Source organism: Dermacentor silvarum, chromosome 11 (assembly GCF_013339745.2).
Source record: "Dermacentor silvarum isolate Dsil-2018 chromosome 11, BIME_Dsil_1.4, whole genome shotgun sequence".
NCBI classification, from domain to species: domain Eukaryota; kingdom Metazoa; phylum Arthropoda; class Arachnida; order Ixodida; family Ixodidae; genus Dermacentor; species Dermacentor silvarum.
The window spans coordinates 45,670,542-45,692,141 of NC_051164.1; the positions used below are offsets into that span (position 1 = coordinate 45,670,542).

The 21,600-nt window shown below is 44.6% G+C and overlaps 1 protein-coding gene across 18 annotated transcripts in view; it reads right to left on the reverse strand.

Moving 5' to 3' along the window:
- LOC125941611 (zinc finger protein 391-like) overlaps positions 1 to 21,600 on the reverse strand; it is a 330,617-nt gene that overhangs the window by 92,205 nt on the left and 216,812 nt on the right. The window lies entirely within an intron of this gene.

Sequence of the window (21,600 nt, forward strand, 5' to 3'; positions counted from 1 at the left end):
TGTGCGCGCGTCACAGATAGGATAATGCCACTCGCGTTAAAATGCTACCTTCATTCATTGTTTCTTTTTATTGTTCATCGGCGTTCCAAGGTGCAGCGCGCTTGACCAAACTATGCGACAGAGCCAACCTAAGTACGCGCAAACTCCAGAATTGACGAATGTCCAAGAGAGTCCGAGAAAGTGGAAACGCAGCAAAATTCAACATGGAGATTACAGAAACCATTTCAACCAACGAGAAATCTTGAGAAGTGCTTTCGAAACCGATGGTTCTGCAGTCATTGCGGGAATGCTGAAGGATTCTAGAGGGTTTCCTAGGCCCGTACGCCGTTACGTGCGTATTCCCAACGGCTGACCCGCCATGGTTGCTCAGTGGCTATGGTGTTGGGCTGCTGAGCACGAGGTCGCGGGATCGAATCCCAGCCACGGCGGCCGCATTTCGATGGGGGCGCAATGCGAAAACACCCGTGTACTTAGATTTAGGTGCATGTTAAAGAACCCCAGGCGGTCCAAATTTCCGGAGTCCCCCACTACGGCGTGTCTCATAATCAGAACTGGTTTTGGCACGTAAAACCCCACAATTTAATTTTTTTTAATTCCCAACGGCTGTTCGCCCGTCTAGCCCTTTGGGCTTGTTTAGTGAGTGATCACTACTTAATTCGGTGCACTTGGGAAATAATTACTGTGACAAGCGTCAGGACGGGCCAGTATTTGGGCAGATGGTCTCGTGCAGGCAAGAAATGCACTAGTTGTAGGTATAAAACGGCCTATGCAATCTCATTGCTTGGTTGAGGTTAGGAGATATGTTTCACGTTGTAATTGAATTTCCATTCGGGAACCTGAGTAATAGCAACATACCATAAGGCATGTCTTGGAGGTAGAACACCCGTTTTCTAACCTGGAGGTCGTAAGTTCAAATACTGTACCAGTCGACAACATTTTCAGGCATGGAGTGGCGCCTCAAACCGTCAAAGCAAACGGTCGGGAACTAGTGGGCCCACAGTAGTACAGGTGCAACCAAATAAGGAAGGCACATTAAACTTCAACAAAGTCACTCCCTTACCAGAACAGGAATTTGCTTCCCTGGTGCAGTATTCGGCCAACACTTCCTACATGACTCCTGCAATTAAGCCATGGCCCGCAGTCAGCAACGGCTGCGGAGCACCTGACCAAGGTGGCGGTCAGACCTGCTACGCCGCAGAGGGTACTAAGAATCTCTGGGTCCGGACAGGCCGCCAATGGAAACTGAACCTTGTAACGTTCAACAAAACCCTATCGAATAAGGCTAGCATAGCAGGGCTATTTGAAGAATTATCTGGTATTGCCTGGTATATAATTAGCCTTAGTGAGGTGACAAGAACTGGTGTGGCTTATACAGTGCTGACTAACAGCCATGTCCTCTGCTACACAGGTCGTCCAGATAGGAGAGAATTCGGAGTAGGATTTCTACTCCATAAGGACATAGCGGGCAACATTGAATTTTACAGCATTAATGAGAGGGTAGCAGTTGTCGCAATGAAGCTGAATAGGAGGTATAGAGTGAAGGTAATACAAGCCTACGCCCCAGTCTCCAGTCACGATGATGAAGAAATATAACAGTTTTATGAATATGTTGAATTAGCAATGAGAAAGTTGCAAACTCTGTACACTGTAGTCACGGGCGACATTAATGCAAAAGTCGGGAAAAAGCAAGCTGGTCAGCAAGCAATTGGAAACTACGGCATCGATTCTAAGAACGCTAGAGTTGAGATGCTGGTAGAATTCGCGGAAAGGAATAGGCTCCCAATAATGAATGCATTCCTCAGGAAGCACAGCAACATGAAGTGGCCCTGGGAAACCCTAATGGAGAAAAAAGGAATGAAATAGATTGCATACTCTCTGCCCATCCCAGCATATTGCAGGGTGTAAAAGTGTTAGGAAGGGTAAAGTGCAGTGACCAAAGGTTAGTGAGGTCTAGGATTTCTTTTAATTTTGAGAGAGAATGAATAAAATTAGTCGAGAAGAAACAGGCCAATCTAGACGCAGTAAGAGTAAAAGCAGACCAATTCAGGCTTGTGCTCATAAACAAACACGCAGCTTTAGAATAGGAATATGAAGACAACAGAGGTAATGAATGAAACCGTAACTAGGCTGATCTCAGAAGCACCAATTGAAGGGTAATGTAAGGCACCAAGGCAACTAGTAGATAAACTCTCCCGAGTAACAAAGGAACTAATAAAGAAACGACAAAGCATGAATGTGTCAAACTCAAGAGATCAGATAGAATTTGCTGAACTGTCAAAACTGATCAAGAAGAAAGTAGGGGATATCCGAAATTATAAAGAGGGAAAGATTAACGAAGCAGTAAAATATGGACGCAGCATTCAATGAGTGAGAAGAACTCTTGGCATAGGACAAGGCAAAATGTATACACTGAAAGATAAGCTGGGTAATATCAGCAATTTCGATGACATAGTAAAAGCAGCGGAAGAAGTTTATACTGACTTTTACAGTGCCCAGAGCAGTCACTGATAATCCCCCTTGCCGTTCCTCGTTGCTGGCCGGACATGGCCGCTCGATGATCGTTCCAGTTCGAAGGACGCTGCCTTGACAAGTAGGCGGCGGTTACTTTTCTTACCTTTATTGTTCTGTTCTTATCCTCTTGAGAGACAGCGGTGGTTATTGATAAGGTGATGTCTGTCTCATCTCCAGGCCAGAGGGCTACCCTCTGGTCTGCTTCTATTCCCCCTCAGGATCCACCGGTGGAATGGTTTCTTCGCAGTGGAGCCAGTAGCGTTCCTGTGGCTTTGGTACCTAACAATAGAGGAATTATCCGTATGAAGAACCCCAAGGCTATTCAATCAGAACTTAGAGCTATCTGATCTCACTTTCAGCAAATCACCGAGGTCGGACAGTTTGGACGTGGGGGAATCCTTTGCTGTTCACCAGACCAGACCTGTGTACAGCATCTACTCAAATGCACTAACTTTGCCACGGAGCCGGTGAGATCTTTCATCCCTCCTCATCTAGCTTGCTGCAAAGGCCTAGTCCGCGGTGTGGACATAAGCTTAACTCCACCAGAAATACTAGAGATATTTTATGCAGCAGGTGTAGTTTCCGTGTACCGCTGTACCAGACTTGTAGACAATAAGAGGGTCCCTAAAGAAAAAATCTTAGCGACATTTGCAGCGACGGCTGGCCCATCAGAGATAAAGGCATGGCCATTAATCTACAGGGTTGAACCCTTAGCTCCACGACCACTACAATGTCTCAAGTGCTGGCGGTAGGGACACAGCGCTAATGCCTGTCGTTCAAGTGCTCGATGCCGATTATGCGGAGAACATGATGCCAACGATTGCACGTCTCAGGAGCAGTCATGCTGTTTATGCAATGCGAATCATGCTGCAGACTACTCCAACTGCCCTGCCAGATCTAAGGAAATCCAGGTGATTTAAATAATTGAGAGGCGACAGTGCTCTCTTCGAGAAGGTCTTGAAGAGATTCTGAGCAGGACCCAGGGTTATGCCGTGTAACAGCCGTCAGTCATTCGGCATGGATCAGTCACTACCCCAGGCAATTACAGCAGCAATTTAAAAAGCGATGGAAAAGGCATTAGAAAAAATTCTATTAAATCTCTCTGAATCTTTGGCTGCAGTTATATCAACGCAATTGGCTGGTATATCTCAGACACTAACAAACAGTGCACAAAATACGGCCGCCTTACTTGCAACATCACCTAAATATCAGACACATTTTCCTTCTAACAGTGTGGATTCAGTACGTCCTTCGACTGATCCGCTCAGGTTGATCATGAATGCCATTCCGATTCAGACTCTCTAGGCATTCGAGATGTAGCTATGGACACTCGAGTTCTTTAACGCACAAGATCGCCTAACAACAAAATGTCTCGTTCTCCTAACTCCAAAACAAAAAATTGTGTGAAAGAATTACTTACGAGGACTGACTTTCTAAAAGACAGTATTCTGGACCAAGCAGTTGCGGCTGCTTGTCTACCATCAACATAATGCGCCTAAGGATACTGCAGTGGAACGGCCGATCTATACTTTCTGCAACTACAGATTTATTATATTACTATTACAAGAAACAAGTTTGTCCGCTGACAAAGACTTTCATTTAAACAATTACAAGTGTTTTCGATTGGATAGGCCTTCCCGAGGTGGCGGATTAGCTTTTTTCATTTCGTCTAAATTCTGTCATAAAGCAAAACTTTCGCATCATACCCTATCATCCGAATGTGAAATCTTAATATTAGAAATAACTATTCCGGGTTGCGCCCCGCTCTCTATAATTAACTCCTACTTTCCCGCTGGAATACAAATCGTACGCTCACTTGATGTCGCAGTAACATACTGCAAAAAGAACTTATTGCTTGCGGGTGACTACAACTCACATCATGTGTCATGTGGCTTCCGCACAGACTCATCTGGAAAACGTTTATGGGATTGGGTTAATGTTAAAAATTTTACATGTTTAAATGCTAAAGTTGCCACTTTCGTGCGTTCGCACTCATGATCTGTCCTAGATTTGACATTTGCTACCTCAGGCATTTCCGTTTCTTCTTGGACTGTGGTTGATGCCGCCACTAGTAGTGCCCACCGCCCGATTGTCAATAAAATTAACAACCCCCTCATTTCTTTAAATAAACATACGCATACATTCGTGGACAATTGAAAATTTAAAAACGATATACAGTCAACTTTGTCTTCCAGAGCAGATATGAAAACAGATATTAAAGCGATGAGCCTTTGTGCAATTTTGAAGGGTACTATTAAAAAATCTGAATTTGTAGTATCATCAACAAAAGAGCGCATTGATTGTCCATGGTGGAATAGTGATTGCGCACGAGATTATCGACGCCGAAAAGCTGCATGGAAGGAACTTATTTCCAATCAGTGCCCTACTAATTGGAGTAATTAAAAATATGCCGCTGCTACGTTTAAAAGAACAGTTTCCTTAGCGAAGGATAATTATGATGAAAAACGGTGCAACTTTTTATCGAAAAGTGATAATAAAAAAGCATTATTTAGGTTTCTTCGCTCTCATAAGGCCTTTCCCGTGCCCATAAATATTGATTCAGTGGTTCTGTCACCAAAAAGTTATTAGAATCATTAAATAAGATCGCAAAAGCTTTAGAAGAGTGTTTTACAACTCAGCTGCAAGTACACTTCGTAGGGGTTCTATCAGGGGATGACTTTATAGAGGTATCAATGGAAGAACTTCAGCACGTTATTCGGCTGCTCCCTGGCACAGCTCCGGGTACAGATCGCATTATATCAGGGATGTTAAAAATATTGTTTGACCTCTCCCCACGAGACCTCTCCAATATCGTTAACTACTCCCTCATGAACGCATGGATTCCTCCTGACTGGAAACTCGCAAAAAATAATCCCCCTGCTCAAAAACCAAGGAGCAGGATTGGACCCAGATAATATAAGACCAATCGCATTAACCTCAAATGTTATGAAATTAATAGAAAGGGTATTGCACATTCGTATTATGAAAATTTTAACGGATAATACATTATTGAGCCCATGTCAGATTGGATTTAGACCCGGATGTTTGATATGGTGCGCCCATGTCGATTTAGAGGAACGCATTAAGCTTGCACGGGCACAGGCCGCAGTATGCAGCTTTAGTGACCCTTGATTTAGCTAAAGCCTGCGATAGTGTAGAACATGTCATACTCCTAAACGTTTTAAACAGCATGGATTTCCCTCGATATATTATAAATTGGATACATGAATTTTTAAAGGATAGAAAATTTTATTGTTCTCAGCGTGGCTTGGTGACACAAAAATATAGTCAACCAAGAGGAGTTCCCCAGGGATCTGTCCTTTCTCCTATTTTGTTTAACATTTTACTAAGTTCAATCACATTGTGTGATAGTGTACAAGTATATGTCTATGCAGATGACAGCATTCTTTGCGTCTGCGAGGGATATTCACTAATTACAGAGTACACTAAAGTCATACTTGGGAACACTTGAAGCCTGGTTTGCGAATATTCGAATGTCGCTCAATGTTAACAAAAGTGCATTGATTGTGTTTCCATTGAATGTGCCAATTAATATCTCTCTCCAATATCATCAGGAAATTATTCCGCAAGTTGACTTTATAAAACATCTCGGTGTAATATACGACACAAACCTGAGCAGGCGAAATCGCATTGATCATGTTAAATCTAGGGCGACACGCGCGCTTGGCATGATAATCAAACTTGGCCGACATCGCTCTGGGCTATTTATTAGCAGGTGTATCTGGCACTTGTGCCTGTTGTCAGAGAAGTGATTAGGATGAAGGAATCGTAAAGGCTACGGTGTATTTCGCACCAATACTCGAACATATGGCTGCAACTTTTAAGCACGTGCACGTCATTTCGCGGACGGCCCTATAAACTTAACCCTTACAAAAGAAGAACCGACCCACCAATGGCTCATACCACCTTAACGGTCGATGCACTAGATGCCTTTATTTCACATTAGCCGACATATAACATATATCTGCGTCTGTTGAGCGATCGTAACACATTAATACTTGCTGTTATTGGAACGCCCCCTCGCATCGAGACACTACAAATTGCAAGAGTTGACGCAACTAGTTCTGTCGATAATAGATTCGCGGAAATGAAGCGGAAGTGGAATGATGAGCGGCAACTGAACCAATGTGCAAGAAGACGACAACGACGAACGCAGGAGCAATGCCACGAGCGCGTTCGCGTGGTTGCGCCGAGGTGCGCCAACGTGCCAGCTATGGAAGACGACGACGACGCTCGAGAGAGAACCAAGTTGAAGCTAATGAAAAGCCAAGTTAAGCTTGGGAAGGGCCGCCAGCTTCGCTGCTTGCTCACACTTCGCACCTTGGTAGTGTGAAGCTGCCACCATGTTTCTGCTCTGAATTTTGTAGTCTGCATTCCTTACTTCAGCGGGTCCTTCTCTCCGCTCACTTATTTTCCTTTGATAGTTTGTATCAAGTTATTCAGACTTCGCAATAATAATTATACTTACCTTGGGACATCTTTTCTATTGCTTTTTTATGGTACGCGTTGGTTTTCTATTTCTTCCAGGCGCCTGTATTCTTAGCCTCTACCCTACAGTGATTACGTGCCCCCGTTGTTTAATTCCTATTGAATTTCTCTCATCATCATCGTCACCATCACGTTCTCTCGAGCGATCTCGTGCACGCGGTTGCAACCGTTCGCTGTCTCATTTCGAACGCCCTAGGTTAGGCCTTCTCAGCTGACCTCGCATTTCCTTCCGTGCAGTTTTTTGTCCGCTGGCACCTGTTAATCGTACTTCGCCACCACGTTTCCATGGAAGTATTCTCCGGCAACACATCGAGAAGCAGCAATAAGCGGCACCAAAAGGTGAGGCACTTAGGACTAGGTGGATGCCGCTTTAGCGGCCGCAGGCCAACGAATGGCACGTCGTTAGTGCGAATTTGTTCATGAACAGCGCCCACAATAGTCACCGCGGAAATGTGCCGGCTATTGAGTTATTAGGTTGCGGGCAGCCAATGCGAAAAAACTGCCAGCAATTTTCCGCCCGGGCTGTTCTACCAGCTGCCAGCAAGATAGGCGCCTCCTTATAGTTCATTACTATCTTTCCGAGGTAATTATTCTGGAGTTTGTGCGAAATGTATTTGTGGACCCATGAACTTGATATTCGACTATCTAGCTTGTAGCATGCTATTTACTCGCTAGACGTCATGGACCATGTAGTATGTGCTCCCGCTGGGCGTACAGCGCGTTTTAGCGCGATAGCTTTAAGGGCCCCGTGCCGCAGAAAATCCCGCGTAGGCAACCGGTGTCGGCGTGCGATGTTGGCCGGTAGCAGAGAAAATTATCCTTAACCACGCTGGCCCTCAGAATATATTTAGGTACATGTATATTCCTCGCTTTCTTATATGACATGTGGTATATGCGGGTTATATTGCCACACCATTCTATCATTATTGTTGCTCATACCTTGCGCCGCTGTGCAATATCTCCTGGATCGCCCCATGCAAGAGGCCGCGTTTCTACCAGAAATCTCTCGCCTTATCGCCCAGCGTTCGCCGCCATTGTTTCCCGATAACCATTACGGTTGCTCAAGCTGCAATTGTCCGTAAGCGTGAAAAGCAGTCGGGGATCTTTGAATTCTACCGCGTTCCACTCTTAAAAGCGAAGCTTAAGCGTCCTCCAAATTTTTGTCCTTAAACTGAATTGTTTTCCTAGCAGATGTTTCTTTATAAAAAACACGTTGGGGGCTTTTCGCTGATAATGACTCCTGTAGACCAATCCGATGATTGACCGTTGCGCAGTGGCTGTCGTCATGGCTCTTCGTGAATTGCTCATGATGACTGTAGGCGCCAGGCATAAAACAGCGGTACCTGAAGTTCACCATTACAGGACTTCACAAGATTAGATGTTTAGCAACGACCGTGTGAGCCCGTCTGCATCAAAGAAGGCTTCACAACATGTTCTTTCTTATGGCCGTATCCTTGAACGCTTCCCCGCAAGAGGCAGGATCTCAAATTCTTAGGAGCGTAGTACAGCATCGAATAAAGTTTGTGCCAATGCAATGAACTTAACTCATAGCCCGGAAGCTCCACAACTTTAGTCTGTTCTGCAGAAGTTAGCAAAATTATATCAACGGTGATTGCCACCTTCTTACATACCACATTTGTGGGCACCTTTTCGCATATACAGAGTGTCCCAACAATCATGCACCAAGAATAAAAAATATTCCAATGCCACGTAGCTGAACAGAGCTAAGATAATGTTGTTAACTGTAGCTATGAAATACTTGGATTACTTTATTTGCATTCTGCGTAAATAAATAATTGGTCCTGATAATTTTCTTCTACTTCTACAATATTATAATTAGATTAAAACTTTCAAAAAGAAAATTGTAGAGCAACACGAAAAAATTACGATGCAGCTTTCTGTTGCTCAATACGTGCTACAGAAATACAGTTCTGCCTAACTCCAACTCCCAGAAAATCGACACGTGGTGCAGTAATTGGGACATGCAACTTAATGACGAAAAAACTCTTTATGAAGATTACCACAAAAAACTGGTGCATATATATTCTTTTGCGTGTGCTCTTCCATCGCATCCCCTCATTGAAGTTAATGAATATAAATACCTTGCTGTTACCATAACAAACCGTTTAAGGTGGAACAATCATATTGCCAATGTTTGCTCGTCCTCTTACCAAAAACTTGGGCTTCTCCGCCATAAACTAAGAAATGCTCGTTCCAGGGTAAAACATTTACCATACTATAGCATCATCAGACCCAAACTAGAGTATGCTTGTTCAGTTTGGGACCCCTACACTAAACAGAATATTGAGGCACTGGAATCAATCCAGCGGAAAGCCGTACGCTTCATTTTTTTCGATATACTGTACTGCCGACTCTCCCTGCGCTTTAGTGAAAGAACATGCCATCCTACCACTTTAAGCAAGAAGAAAAATTCAAAGATTAAAATTTCTATTTTTACTAAAGAACATGAGTCCTCATCCGTATCTTACGCCCCTTACTACCTTCATACAAAGTATCATTATGATCAGTCCCTAATTCCATACCACGCCAAAATAAACGCCTTTAAGTGTTCTTTCTATGCACTCACAATTGAGGAATGGAACAAGCTGCCATCTAATGCGATTATATCTATCGACTCTATTTACAAATTGATTGTTTCTTATCTATAGTCATGTTTTGTATTTGTATAAATTTCCTCCTATTACTGCTCAAACACGCCCCATTGTAATTAAGTTCTTACTTTTTTTGCTGTCATTGCGGTGAACTCATATTGTGCAGTATTGTATTCTTAAGGCCCTCCTGCTTGGGCCCGCTAAAGGGCCTGCAGTATTTGGTAAATATATTAAATATACATGTCCATGGCTAGATGTCAAACGCCCAGAAAGCAAAAAAAACTGCGAAATGACGAGGTACACGAAGCAGAGCTGCTAGAGCTCCGCGAAACGTGTCTGTAGCCATACACCATGCTCTTCGCAAGTACGCTTCTGCGAGCATGTTACTAGAGCTTTACAATGATTCAAAGAGAATATCGTACTGCTATTGATTACTTTCATGTGTTACTAGTAAAATATTGTGTACAACATTAGCCACAAGAGGGTTCTCATGAAGTCCTTTCAGTTTTCGATTGTTCTTTCACAAACAGCAATGAGATTTATTGCAAGAAACATTTTCACGTTTTATTGCAGCAACCTGCAAAACCTGGCTCTTCTGGCGACCGAATTGAGAACCTTGTGGTGGATGTGAACCAGCTCTGTCATGCCGAGGACTACGAGGACGACGACCGAGCGTTTGGGGACGTCCCGACAGCAAATTGTCCCAAGCAGGCGGCCTCGTTCACAGCCATGCAGTGTGACTACGAAAGTGGGAACGAAGAAGACGTGAACGACGAAGACGACGATGACTATTCAGCAGACCTGTATATTTTTAATGCCGAGGAGGATGACGACCAACTGTATTACAAGGAGGAGGAAAACTCAGACCAGGCGACTGCAAGGAGGAGCACCAGGCGAGCCCAGTCGGCCATCAGGTGCAAGACCAATGACGCCGAGGATGTCAGGCTGGAAGATTTCGTGCCCGACCACTTCATTGACAGTCACACAAAGAGGGACAGCTCCAGCCTGGCGATTACAATCACTCACTCGCCACGATCTGTCGACATCACCGAACTCTCTGGCGACATCGTCAAGCTCGTCTTCAAGGGGAAGAAATTTGAAAATTCGGAACATCCAGTGGTTCACCATCTTCACGGCCAAAGGCACACTCGAAGGCCTTCGTGCGGTACATCGACCCTGAGACGCCTGCAGCCAACCTGAAGATCATCGAGAAGGCGGTCGGCAATGGGAAGGTTGTGAGAGTCGAGAAGTGCACCACACGCAAGCAGACAACCATCGGCAACATGCTCGACCGTTTCCTCCTTCCAGTCAATCGCACCGTGGCCGCCTCAAACAGCAGTTCCCTGGCTCTCCTGTGCACGTACTCAAACATGAATTCGCCAGACTTAGCTTCGACTTTGCCTCAAGTGAGCCTCAAGTGAGCCTCAAGTGAGCCTTTCAGAGGCACGGATGTCACACCATAGACGGTTATCCGATCCGATAGAGCCTTCTTTTTGTTATTTATTTTTGCGCGAGCAATTTATTTGCTAATATCAACAAGCCGTACATGAAACCTAAGGAGCGGTACGTATTTTTAATGAGGGTGCAATGATAGTTGCAAATTAAATATAATCTGCTACTTGTTCATGAGGCAACAGTCTGTCTTGCATTACTGCTTATCTTTCTGAACAAAAGCAGTCACCGCAAGCTATTCGGTGTTTATCGTAGCTGCATTAACTCAGACGTTTGTGAATAACTGATCAACAGATTTGTGCCTATGCCAGTTTGCGAGTGTTAGTGTGCAAGTGTATATGTACAAGTGTATGTGATACTTTCTTTCATTATTATTTCTTTGGTTCATCTGCGTGCCAAGGTGCAGCGCGTTTGACCAAACTATGTGAAAGAGCTAAACTAAGGACGTGCAAACTCGGGAATTGACTAATGCCCAAAAGTTGCCGAGAAAGTAGAAACGCAGCAACACTAAACATTTAGATTACAGAAACCATTTAAACTAACGGGTAATTTTTAGAAGTGCATTTAAGTACAATAAATGAATAAACGATGGTTCTGTAGTCATTACAGGAATGCTGAAAGATTATAGAGGTTTGGCCCATACGCCGTTACGTGCCCATTCACAACGGCTCTTCAGCCTGTCTCGCCCTTTTGGCTTGTTTGGCGAGTGAGCACTCCTTAATTCGGTGCCCTCGGGAAATAGTTACTGCGACACATGTCAGGACGGGCCAGTATTTGGGCAGATGGTCTTGTGCACGCATGAAATTCTCTAATTGTAGTTATACAGCGGCCAATGAAATCTTGTTGCTGGTTGAAGTAAGGAGATATGTTTCGCGTTGTAATGGAATTTTCATTCGCGAACCTGAGTAATAGCAACATACTGTAAAGCATGGCTTAAAGGTAGGACACCCGGCTTCTAACCTGGAGGTCGTAAGTTCAAATACTGCTCCAGTCCACTACATTTTCAGGCATGAAGTGGCGCCTGACACCTTCAAAAGAAACTACCGAGACCTAGTGTGGCTCTACTAGTCTAGGTGCAACCAAATTTGGAAGGCCCACTAAGCTTCAACAAAGTCTCTTCCTCACCAGAACAGGAATTTGCTTCCATGATGCAGTATTCGGCCACCACCTCCTAGATGACTTCTACAATTAACACATGGCCCTCAGTCCCCGGCGGCTGCGGTGCACCTGACCAAGGCGGCGGTCAAACCTTTCGACGCGGCAGGGGGTGCTAAGAATCTCTCGGTTCGGACAGGCCGCCACTGGAAACTGAACCTGACAGCGTTCAATACGCGCACCCTCTCGAGTGAGGCCAGCTTAGTAGGGCTATTTGAAGAATTGTCAAGTATTGCCTGGGATATTATTGGCCTTAGTGAGGTTAGAACTGGTGAGGCTTATACAGCGCTGACTAACGGCCATGTCCTCTGCTACAGAGGTCATCTAGATAAGAAAGAATTTGGAGTAAAACTTCTAGTACATATGGACACAGTGGGCAACATTGATGAATTCTACACCTATAATGAGAGGGTAGCTGTCGTCGTAATTAAGCTGAATAGGCGGTATGGAATGATGGTAGTACAAGCCTACTCCCAAGCCTTCAGTAACGATGATGAAGAAATAGAACAGTTTTATGACGATGTTAAATTAGCAGTTAGAAAGGTGCAAACTCAGTATACTGTAGTCGTGGGCGACATCAATTCAAAAGTGGAGAAAAAGCAGGCCGTTGAGCAAGCAATTGGCAACTATGGCATCGATTCTAAGAACACCAGAGAAGAGATGTTGGTAGAATTCGCGTAAAGGAATAGGCTCCGAATAATGAATACCTTCTTCAGGAACCGCCGCACCAGGAAGTGAACCTGGAAAAGGCCTAATGGAGAAACAAGGAATGAAATAGATTTCATAGTCTCTGGAAATCCCAGCATAGTACAGGAAGTAGAAGTGTTAGGAAGGGTATAGTGCCGTGACCAGAGGTTTGTGAGGTCTAGGATTTCTCTCAATTTGAAGAAAGAACGAATAAAATTAGTCAAGAAGAAATAGACCAATATAGACGCAGTAAGGGTAAAAGCAGATCGATTCAGGCTGGTGCTCGCAAACACTCAGCTTTAGCGCCGCAATAGCCAGTGGGGCCCTGGAAGAGGGACTCCACCCACAGTGACCAAGCACGATCTTAATTTAAATAAAGTTGTTTCTCTCTCTCTCAGCTTTAGCACAGGAAGTTAAAGACAGCATAGAGATAATGACTGAAACCGTAATTAGGCTGATCTCAGAAGCACCAATTGAAGTGGGAGGTAAGGCACAGAGGCAACCAGCACGTAAGCTCTCCCAAGTATAACAAAGGATGTAATAAAGAAACCACAAAGCATGAAAGTGTCAAACTCGAGATCACATAGAATTCGCTGAACTGTCAAAACTAATCAATAAGACGAACGTAGGGGAAATCTGAAATTACAAACGAGGAAAAAATTGAGGATGCAGTAAAATATGGACGCAGCATGAAATCGATTAGAAGAAAACTTGGCATAGGTGAAGGCAAGATGTATGCACTAAAAGATAAGTAGGGTAATATGAGAAATTTCGATGACAAGGTAAAATCAGCCGAAGAATTCCATGCTGACCTGTACAATGCACAGAGCAGCCATAGCAGCCACGCAAGTTTCATTTGAAGTAGCGGTGAACAACATACAGAGGTTCCTTCTATAACTAGCGATGAAGTTATAAGGGCCTAGCTGTACTTCAGTAGGTGAAACGGCTGCAGGAGAAGCTGGAATAACAGTCGATTTATTCAAAGATGGAGAAAATAGGATGTTTGAAAAGCTTACGGCCTTTTACTTCTTTTATAGTAGGTCACATTTGTTTGCTTTCAAAGCGCATAATGTTACGTACCTTGACAGGTTTTTCTTAATTGGCTGAGAAGTGGGGAGAAAGCCGAAGCGAAGAGGGTTTCGGTGGTGCCAAGCTAGTGAAGCGAAAGTAGATAACAGGTTGAGGTGGGTGATGCCGGGGTCTGCGATTAGCCCCCTTCCACTTTCGTAGCTTCTGGTGCAACGGTATGTTAAAAATCCCGCTAAAATAGGTGCCCAGCGAAGAGGAGTTTCCAAAATGAGGTCGTGTACGCGCTGAAAAGCCTCGACAACCTTACACTACCACTTAAGATTAGACAGTTTGCACAGACGTCATCGCGGACGCCTCATTTGGGTACTAGAAGGTCCAGAAGCGGCGTGTAAGCAAGAAACTTGACAGCACGACAGACGCGCCTTGCGTCGAACGTCAAATCAATAACAGTGGTAGATCGGCGAAAAACAGTCGCCGTCAAAAAGCAAAACAGTGCGTGCGTGATAATACGGTGCACTGCCGTCATCGCAGTCGCTGTGTTTGGGTACCTGCGCGGTGATAAATGCCTCCGTGACGTCACATGAAAACTATCTCCCCAGCTGTGCCAATGATGATGATGATGATGATTTATTGGCATCCCCTTTGAAACGGGGCAGGGACAAATAGTCACCTAGCCTGCTTGATTTAATCGGGTATACTACACATGTTCTTTATCTAGCATTTTGTATACCTTTCATTATTATTTTTTTTTCATAAATTTACCTCGTACCGCTACTGATGATTTTAAGACATCAGGTCGTATCCATCTTTTCCCTGCTTTTTTTTCCACCAGTACTGTCATCGTCTCTTGCTTATCTCTGCGGCTGATCTGTTGATGTTTCCTTCCACTTTAAACCCAAGCGCTTCTGGGAGTTGCACGTTACCTATGGTTCTCGCTGGGTAGATCCCGTCGCATTCCATTAGGATGGGCTGTGTGGTCTTTGCATTTTTACTGCAACATACGCATGCCTCGTCTAGTTCCGAATATTTGCTCCGGTATGTTTTGGTCCTTAGGCAACCGGCTTGAGCCTCAATTAGCAAGGCATTTCCTTTGTGTTATCCTACAGATTTTCCCTTCTAATTTCTTTTTTTTTTCATTCTTGTAAATCTCCATTGTCCTTTTCGTTTCCATTCTTTGCATCCAATTCACGGTCTCTATTTCTCTCACTTTCTTTCTGATGACTCCTGGTTGTCTATTTACAGTTTCGATTATCCTGTACTTGGTTGCCAACTTCCTTGACCTCTTCCTCCATTCTGTGTCCACGCTTTTCATGTAGAAATACTTGTGCACTTTAGCCGCCCATTTATTTTCATCCATGTTCCTAAGCCTTTCTTCCAAACTAATTTTGCTCTATGCTTCTCGGACTTGAAAAGAGGCCCAACCCATGTCACCTTGCACTGCCTCATTTGTGGTATTACCGTGGGCTCCCAAAGCCAATCGGCCTACTGATCTTTGGTTAATTTCCAAACCCGACAAGATATCCGATTTTAAGCATAGAATGACATTTGCGAATGTTAGCGCTGGCACCATTACACCTTTCCAGATTACACGCACCACCTCATACTTATTGTGGCCCCACAGTGCTCTGTGTTTCATTATTGCTGCATACCGCTTCCCCTTTATTTTTAGATTATCTTGGTGGTTGCTTGAGTAATTTTTTCCTTCGTTTATGTGTATGCCGAGGTACTTATATTGCTTCACTATGGGTAGTACTTGCAGTTGAATTGACACCACGAAGTTACTCGTCTGTTCATTAAAGACAATTCCCGATTTCTCTGTACTAAACTTAAGGCTTAGATTTGTCGCTGCATTCCCACAGATATTCTCAAGTATCTGTAAATCTTTTTTGTTGTCCGCTAGTAGCACAATGTCGTCTGCGTACATCAGTCCAGGGACCTTCTGTTGCACCATTTGTCCATTACGCCTGTAGGATAAATCAAAGCCTAATTCGCTGTTTTCCAGTCGTCTTTCTATACCCTTAACGTAAAACGTGAACAACAATGGTGACAGAGGGCATCCTTGCTTCAATCCTTGGTGAATTCCCACCATTTCATTACCTTTTCGACCTTCCCATACAACTTGTACTTGGTTGTCTCTATTAGAGCACTGCACGGGCCTGATTTTTCGGCCCGAGCCGAAATACCTTCGGGCCCGTAATACAAAGCCGGGCCCGGGCCCAGGCGTACATGACCGAGACCAGCCCGGGCCCGGCCCGGGCCCCGGCGCCCATTACTAAGCTTATAGCTAGGGCTCGCGTGTGCATGACCATGCCCGGCCTGTAACAAAGAAAAATTCTTTTTTTTACTTACAGATTGTACCGTATCCGTCAGCGTCACCTTCTCGAGGTTTAATCGGCTGCAGTATATAAGCAATAAAAGGCCGAAATCTTCGTTTCTCACATGGGAACATCTGTTATCCGGCCCATTGCCTGTGCTGCTATTTTTCCTCTGGTGCGCATGCACCTACCTTGATTTGTACGATATGGCTCTATGATGTAATTTAGCATGCAAATATACAGGGTGTTTCATTTTAGATGAACCAAATTTTTAAAGATTACCTGTGGCAGATAGCACAATTATAATCCTTGATCTAAACTACTCGATGAGGTGAGCATTACTTCCACGAGAAATCAAAACACCTAATTGAATAAATAACCTAATTGCGCTAATTAACGTTTTAATTAATTATTTTACGGCGCATCTTTCAATTTACGAATTATACCCGCCGATTTCGCAAGGCGTATCCACTTGGAACGAATTCTCATGATTAAACCAGTTTCGAGATAATTTTCAAAGTGTCCGACGAAATCAATCAAATCAAATCAAGTTATTCTCCAGTTTACATACTGGACTGTCATTTTGGACTAAAAGCTACATGTGTAGCTTGACGTGACCCAAAAGACCAGGCAAGGCAATAGCGCAGCAAACAGTGTGCGCACATGCACAATAATTCCCATATATTTTCAGCTGTCGCTGGAATTCCTCATAGACAAAATAGCTATGAACGGAAAGACAAAGAATATTTCCGTCACGGCGAGTTAACAGAATTGGAAAAAGTTTTAACAGAAAGCATTTCAAACAGCACTAAAATAGCAATACTAGCTATACAGAACAACGCAACACCAGTTGTACAACATAACATGACACTGAATTTTACAAGATAACATTTGCTGAGAAAACGAAACAGGATGTACGTTATATACTCAGAACCATACACAAAGGCATAATAATAATCACATCAGATACATTACAAGGGACAAAAGTATGAGCTGAGTTCTTTTTTACTGAAATTATCGACATTTTTGTATTTGTTCAAGTGAATGGTAGGTTATGTATTAACGACTGATGCTTATAGTGTGTTCTGAAGTATGGAATTGACCATACCTCAAGATTTCTCGTGTTCGCAATAATGCGACGGCGAACTAAGGAGGCTTATCGTTTTAAGTAGTTGCAAGCTAATTCTGACATGGATGGCCTAATGGATAGTCAAAACGCCTAATTGAATATTTAACATAATTACGCGAATTAACTTTTTAATAATTCATTTTGCGGCACATCTTTCAATCTACGAATTATAGCCGCTGAGTTCGCAAGGCGTATCCACTTGGAACGAATTCTCAGGACTGAACCAGTTTCGAGATATTAATTTTCAAAGTGTCCGACGAAATGCATGGGCGTTCCAGTTAACTTTTTGAGGAAAACGCTGTTTTATGCATTGAAGCACAAAAGTAACTGGCCTTAGCGCTAAAATAATGCAATAGTATCGACACTGGTCATAGTGCAATCGCAAAAGCAGTAACATGGTAATGGTTTGAGGAGTGGTTCTTTGTATAATTTATTTTGCCTTACGCGGAAACAATGTTCATTTTTGCGGAAAAGAAAAAAAAATTAGCGTAGCTTGCACTGGGTGGTGGTCGTGGTCAAAAACTTTTAATTGTACGACAAAACGTTCGAGGAGGTATGCACTGGCGGCGGAATGCTAGACATCGGAGCTGATGAGCACCTACCTTTATATACCTATATATATACCTATATATATATATATATATATATATATATATATATATATATTATTATCCTCTAACCGTCTGCCTAGTGCTCGCTTTTGGGCTAGGCCTACCAAGTCCTTCCCAGCATTTCCCGGAATTTATTATTGATTGATTATCAATTAGCTATTGATTGGCTATCGATTGTCTAACGCAAGATATTGGCCACGTATTTGGGCTAGGCTAAGCACTACCAAGTTATCCGAATTTATTGATTATTGATCGGCTATCGATTAGCTATTGATTGGCTATCGTAAGGTATTGGCCACGTGCTAGAACGGGCTAGACTAAACACTACCAAGTCATCCCCAGCATTTTCGGGAATTTATTGATTATTGATCAATTATTGACTAGCTATTGATTGGCTATCAATTTCCTATCGATGACTAAGTTTAAGTAGTCCTCACGATTCTTAGCTAGACTTATCCAGGCTCAGCTTCGCTAGTTCACAGGTTTCTGGGCCATTGCGCGTGGACCGTTTCTGCACTGCTGCCAGGATCGGCCCACATTTTTGTATTGAGCAGACACATTACGCCCAGCTGAAAGAGCTCCCATGTTAAAAATGAGAACTTCATCTGTTTTACTATTTTCTTTGATGAGATATACAGTCATCTGATAACATATACATTCAAGAGAGCGGTGTGGATCAGAGAGCAAATGGGGATAACCGATATTCTAGTTGACATTAAGGGGACAAAATGGAGCTGGGCAGGCCATGTAACGCGTAGGATGAACAACCGATGGACCATTAGGGTTTCAGAATAGATACCAAGGCAAGAGAATCGCAGTCGAGGACGGCAGAAAACTAGCTGGGGTGATGAAGCTAGGAAATTTGCAGGCGGAAATTGGAATCAGCTAGCGCAAGGCAGGGGTAATTGGAGATCGCAGGGAAAGGCCTTCGTCCTGCAGTGGACATAAATATAGGCTTACGATGACGATGACAGTCATGTTGCACGTGTCACATCAGCTTGGCACAGAATGCATTGAACCATGCAATGCATAGCGGTCACGCATGCTCGAAGGCCTACTTAGGCCCTTCAATGAGCGGGCCCGAGTCTGGCCCGGGCCCGTGGCTTCAAGCCCGAGTCCGGCCCGGGCCCGCGGCCTCAAGCCCGAGCCCGGCCCGGGCCCGCTGCTTTAAGCCCGAGCCCACCGACAAACGCTTCGGACGGCCGGGCCCGCGGGCCGGGCCGGGTCCGGGCTTTCGGGTTGGCCCGAGCCCGTGCAGTGCTCTAGTCTCTATATATCTCCCTCAACAGCTCCACGAAATGGTCATCTATGCCTTCGTGCTGAAGAATATCCCATTACAATTCCCTTTCAACGTTGTCATAAGCTCCTCTAATATCTAGAAATGCTATCGATAAAGGTCTTTTCTGAGCTACTGAAATCTCTATGCACTGAGTCAGTACAAACATGTTATCCTCTAAGCGTCTGCCTGGCGTGAACCCATTCTGTAGTGCCGCCACCTAGCGATGCCTTTCCTAACCTCCACAGCAGTGCCACTCGCTCCTCCGCCGTAGCTCTGCCTAGCTTCTCCGCAAAGTGCGCGGGGATGAAGCTAGGCAATGACGTCACTCCAGAGAATATGACGTCACTGCAGAGAAACTCTCCGTGTCACCGAGGCGCGGAGACACACTGTGCTTGGTGAGTACAGTGCACTAGAAGAGTCTAGTACACTGTATTGGTGAGTTTACCTACCGAGCCACCGCCCGAGGCATCGGCTGCAGTGACGGACACCGGGTGCGTTCGGCGCGAACGCGGGGAAACGCGGTCGGTGTCGGCAGCTCTACGCGTCCCACTACTTAAGATAAGTGAAATGATGAGCGGCAACGGAACCAATGTGGAAGAAGACGACGTTGAACGCGGAAGCAATGATACTAGCGTGATCGTGTGGTTGCGCCGATGTGCGCCAACGCGCCAGCTGTGGAAGAGGATGACGACGCTCGAGAGAGAAGCAAGTTAAAGCTAATGAAAAGCCAAGTTGAACCTAGAGAAGGGCCGCCAGCTTCGCTGTTTGCTCAGACCAAGGGCGTTCGAACTGAGACAGCGAACGGTTGGGTCGGCCAACCGTTCGCCACAAGTGAAGCGGCCCCCATTTTTTCTTCTTTGTTTTATATTTCTGCTCTGGAGTTTGTACTCCGCATTCCCCAATTCAGTGGGTTATTTTATCGCCTCCCTTATTTTCCTTTGATAGTTTGTACCAAGTTATTCAGACTTCGCAATTATTAATTATATTTACCTTACTGGCGTCCTTTCTATTGCTTTTATTTCCCTTATAGTACGCGCTGGTTTTCTGTTTCCTCCAGACGCCGGGATTCTTAGCCTCCACCCTGCAGTGGTTACGTGCCACTGTTGTTTTATTCCTATTCAATTTCTGTCATCATCATCGTCACCATCACGTTCCCACGAGCGATCTCGTGCACGCGGTTCCAACCGTTCGCTGTCTCAGTTCGAACGCCCTTGGTTAGGCCTTCTCAGCTGAACTCGCATTTCTTTCCATGCAGTTTTTTCGTCCACTGGCACCTGTTCATCGTACTTGGCCACCACGTTTCCAAGGAAGCCTCCTCTAGCAACACATCGAGAAGCAGCACTAAGCAGCACCATAAGGTGAGACACGCAGGATTAGGTGGATGCCGCTGGCCAACGAATGACACGTTGTTACTGCGAAATTGTTCAGAACTGCGCACACAATATCCACCGCGGAAATCTGCCGGCTGGCGAGTCACGAGGTCGCGGGCAGCCAATGGGAGAAAACTGCCGGCAATTTTCCGCCCTGGCTGTGCACTACCCGCTGCCAGCAATACAGGCGCCGCCTTATAGTTTATTATTATTATCTTTCCGAGGTGATTAATTCTGGAGTTTGTGTGAAGTGTATGTGGGAGAACCTACGAACGTGATATTCGATTATCTTGCTTGTAGCAGGCTTTTTACTTGCTAGACCTCATGGACCAGGTAATACGTGCTCCCGCTGGGCGTACAGACCGTTTTGTTGTCCTTAAGGTGAATTGTTTTCGCGGCAGATGATTCTTTATAAAAACGCGTTCGGAGCTCTTCGATGTGAAGGAATCCTGTTGAGTAATCAGATGGTTGACCATAGCGCAACGGTTTTCGCCGTGGCTCCCCACTCATGATGACTATAGACGCCAGGCATAAAACAGCCGTACCTAAAATTTAACATTAAAGGACCTCACAATATTAGATGTTTATCAATATACGTGTGAATCAGTCAGCATCGCAGGTTTCACGACAAGTTATTTCTTAAGGTCGTATCCTCGAACGCTTCTCCGCAAGACGCACCACCTCAAACTCGCAGGAGCGTAGGACACCGGCAGTCATCGAATGAAGTTTGCGCCAATGCAATAAACCGAACTCATAGCCTAGAAGCTCCACAACTTTAGTTTGTTCTGCCCAAGTTAGCAGAATTATGTCAACGGTGGGGGCCATCGTCTTACATGTGCACCCAGCGCCTTCGTGTGCACCTTTTCGCATATACCGGGTGACACAACTATCATGCACCAAGATTAAAAAATATGCGAAATCCACGTAGCTGAACAGAACCA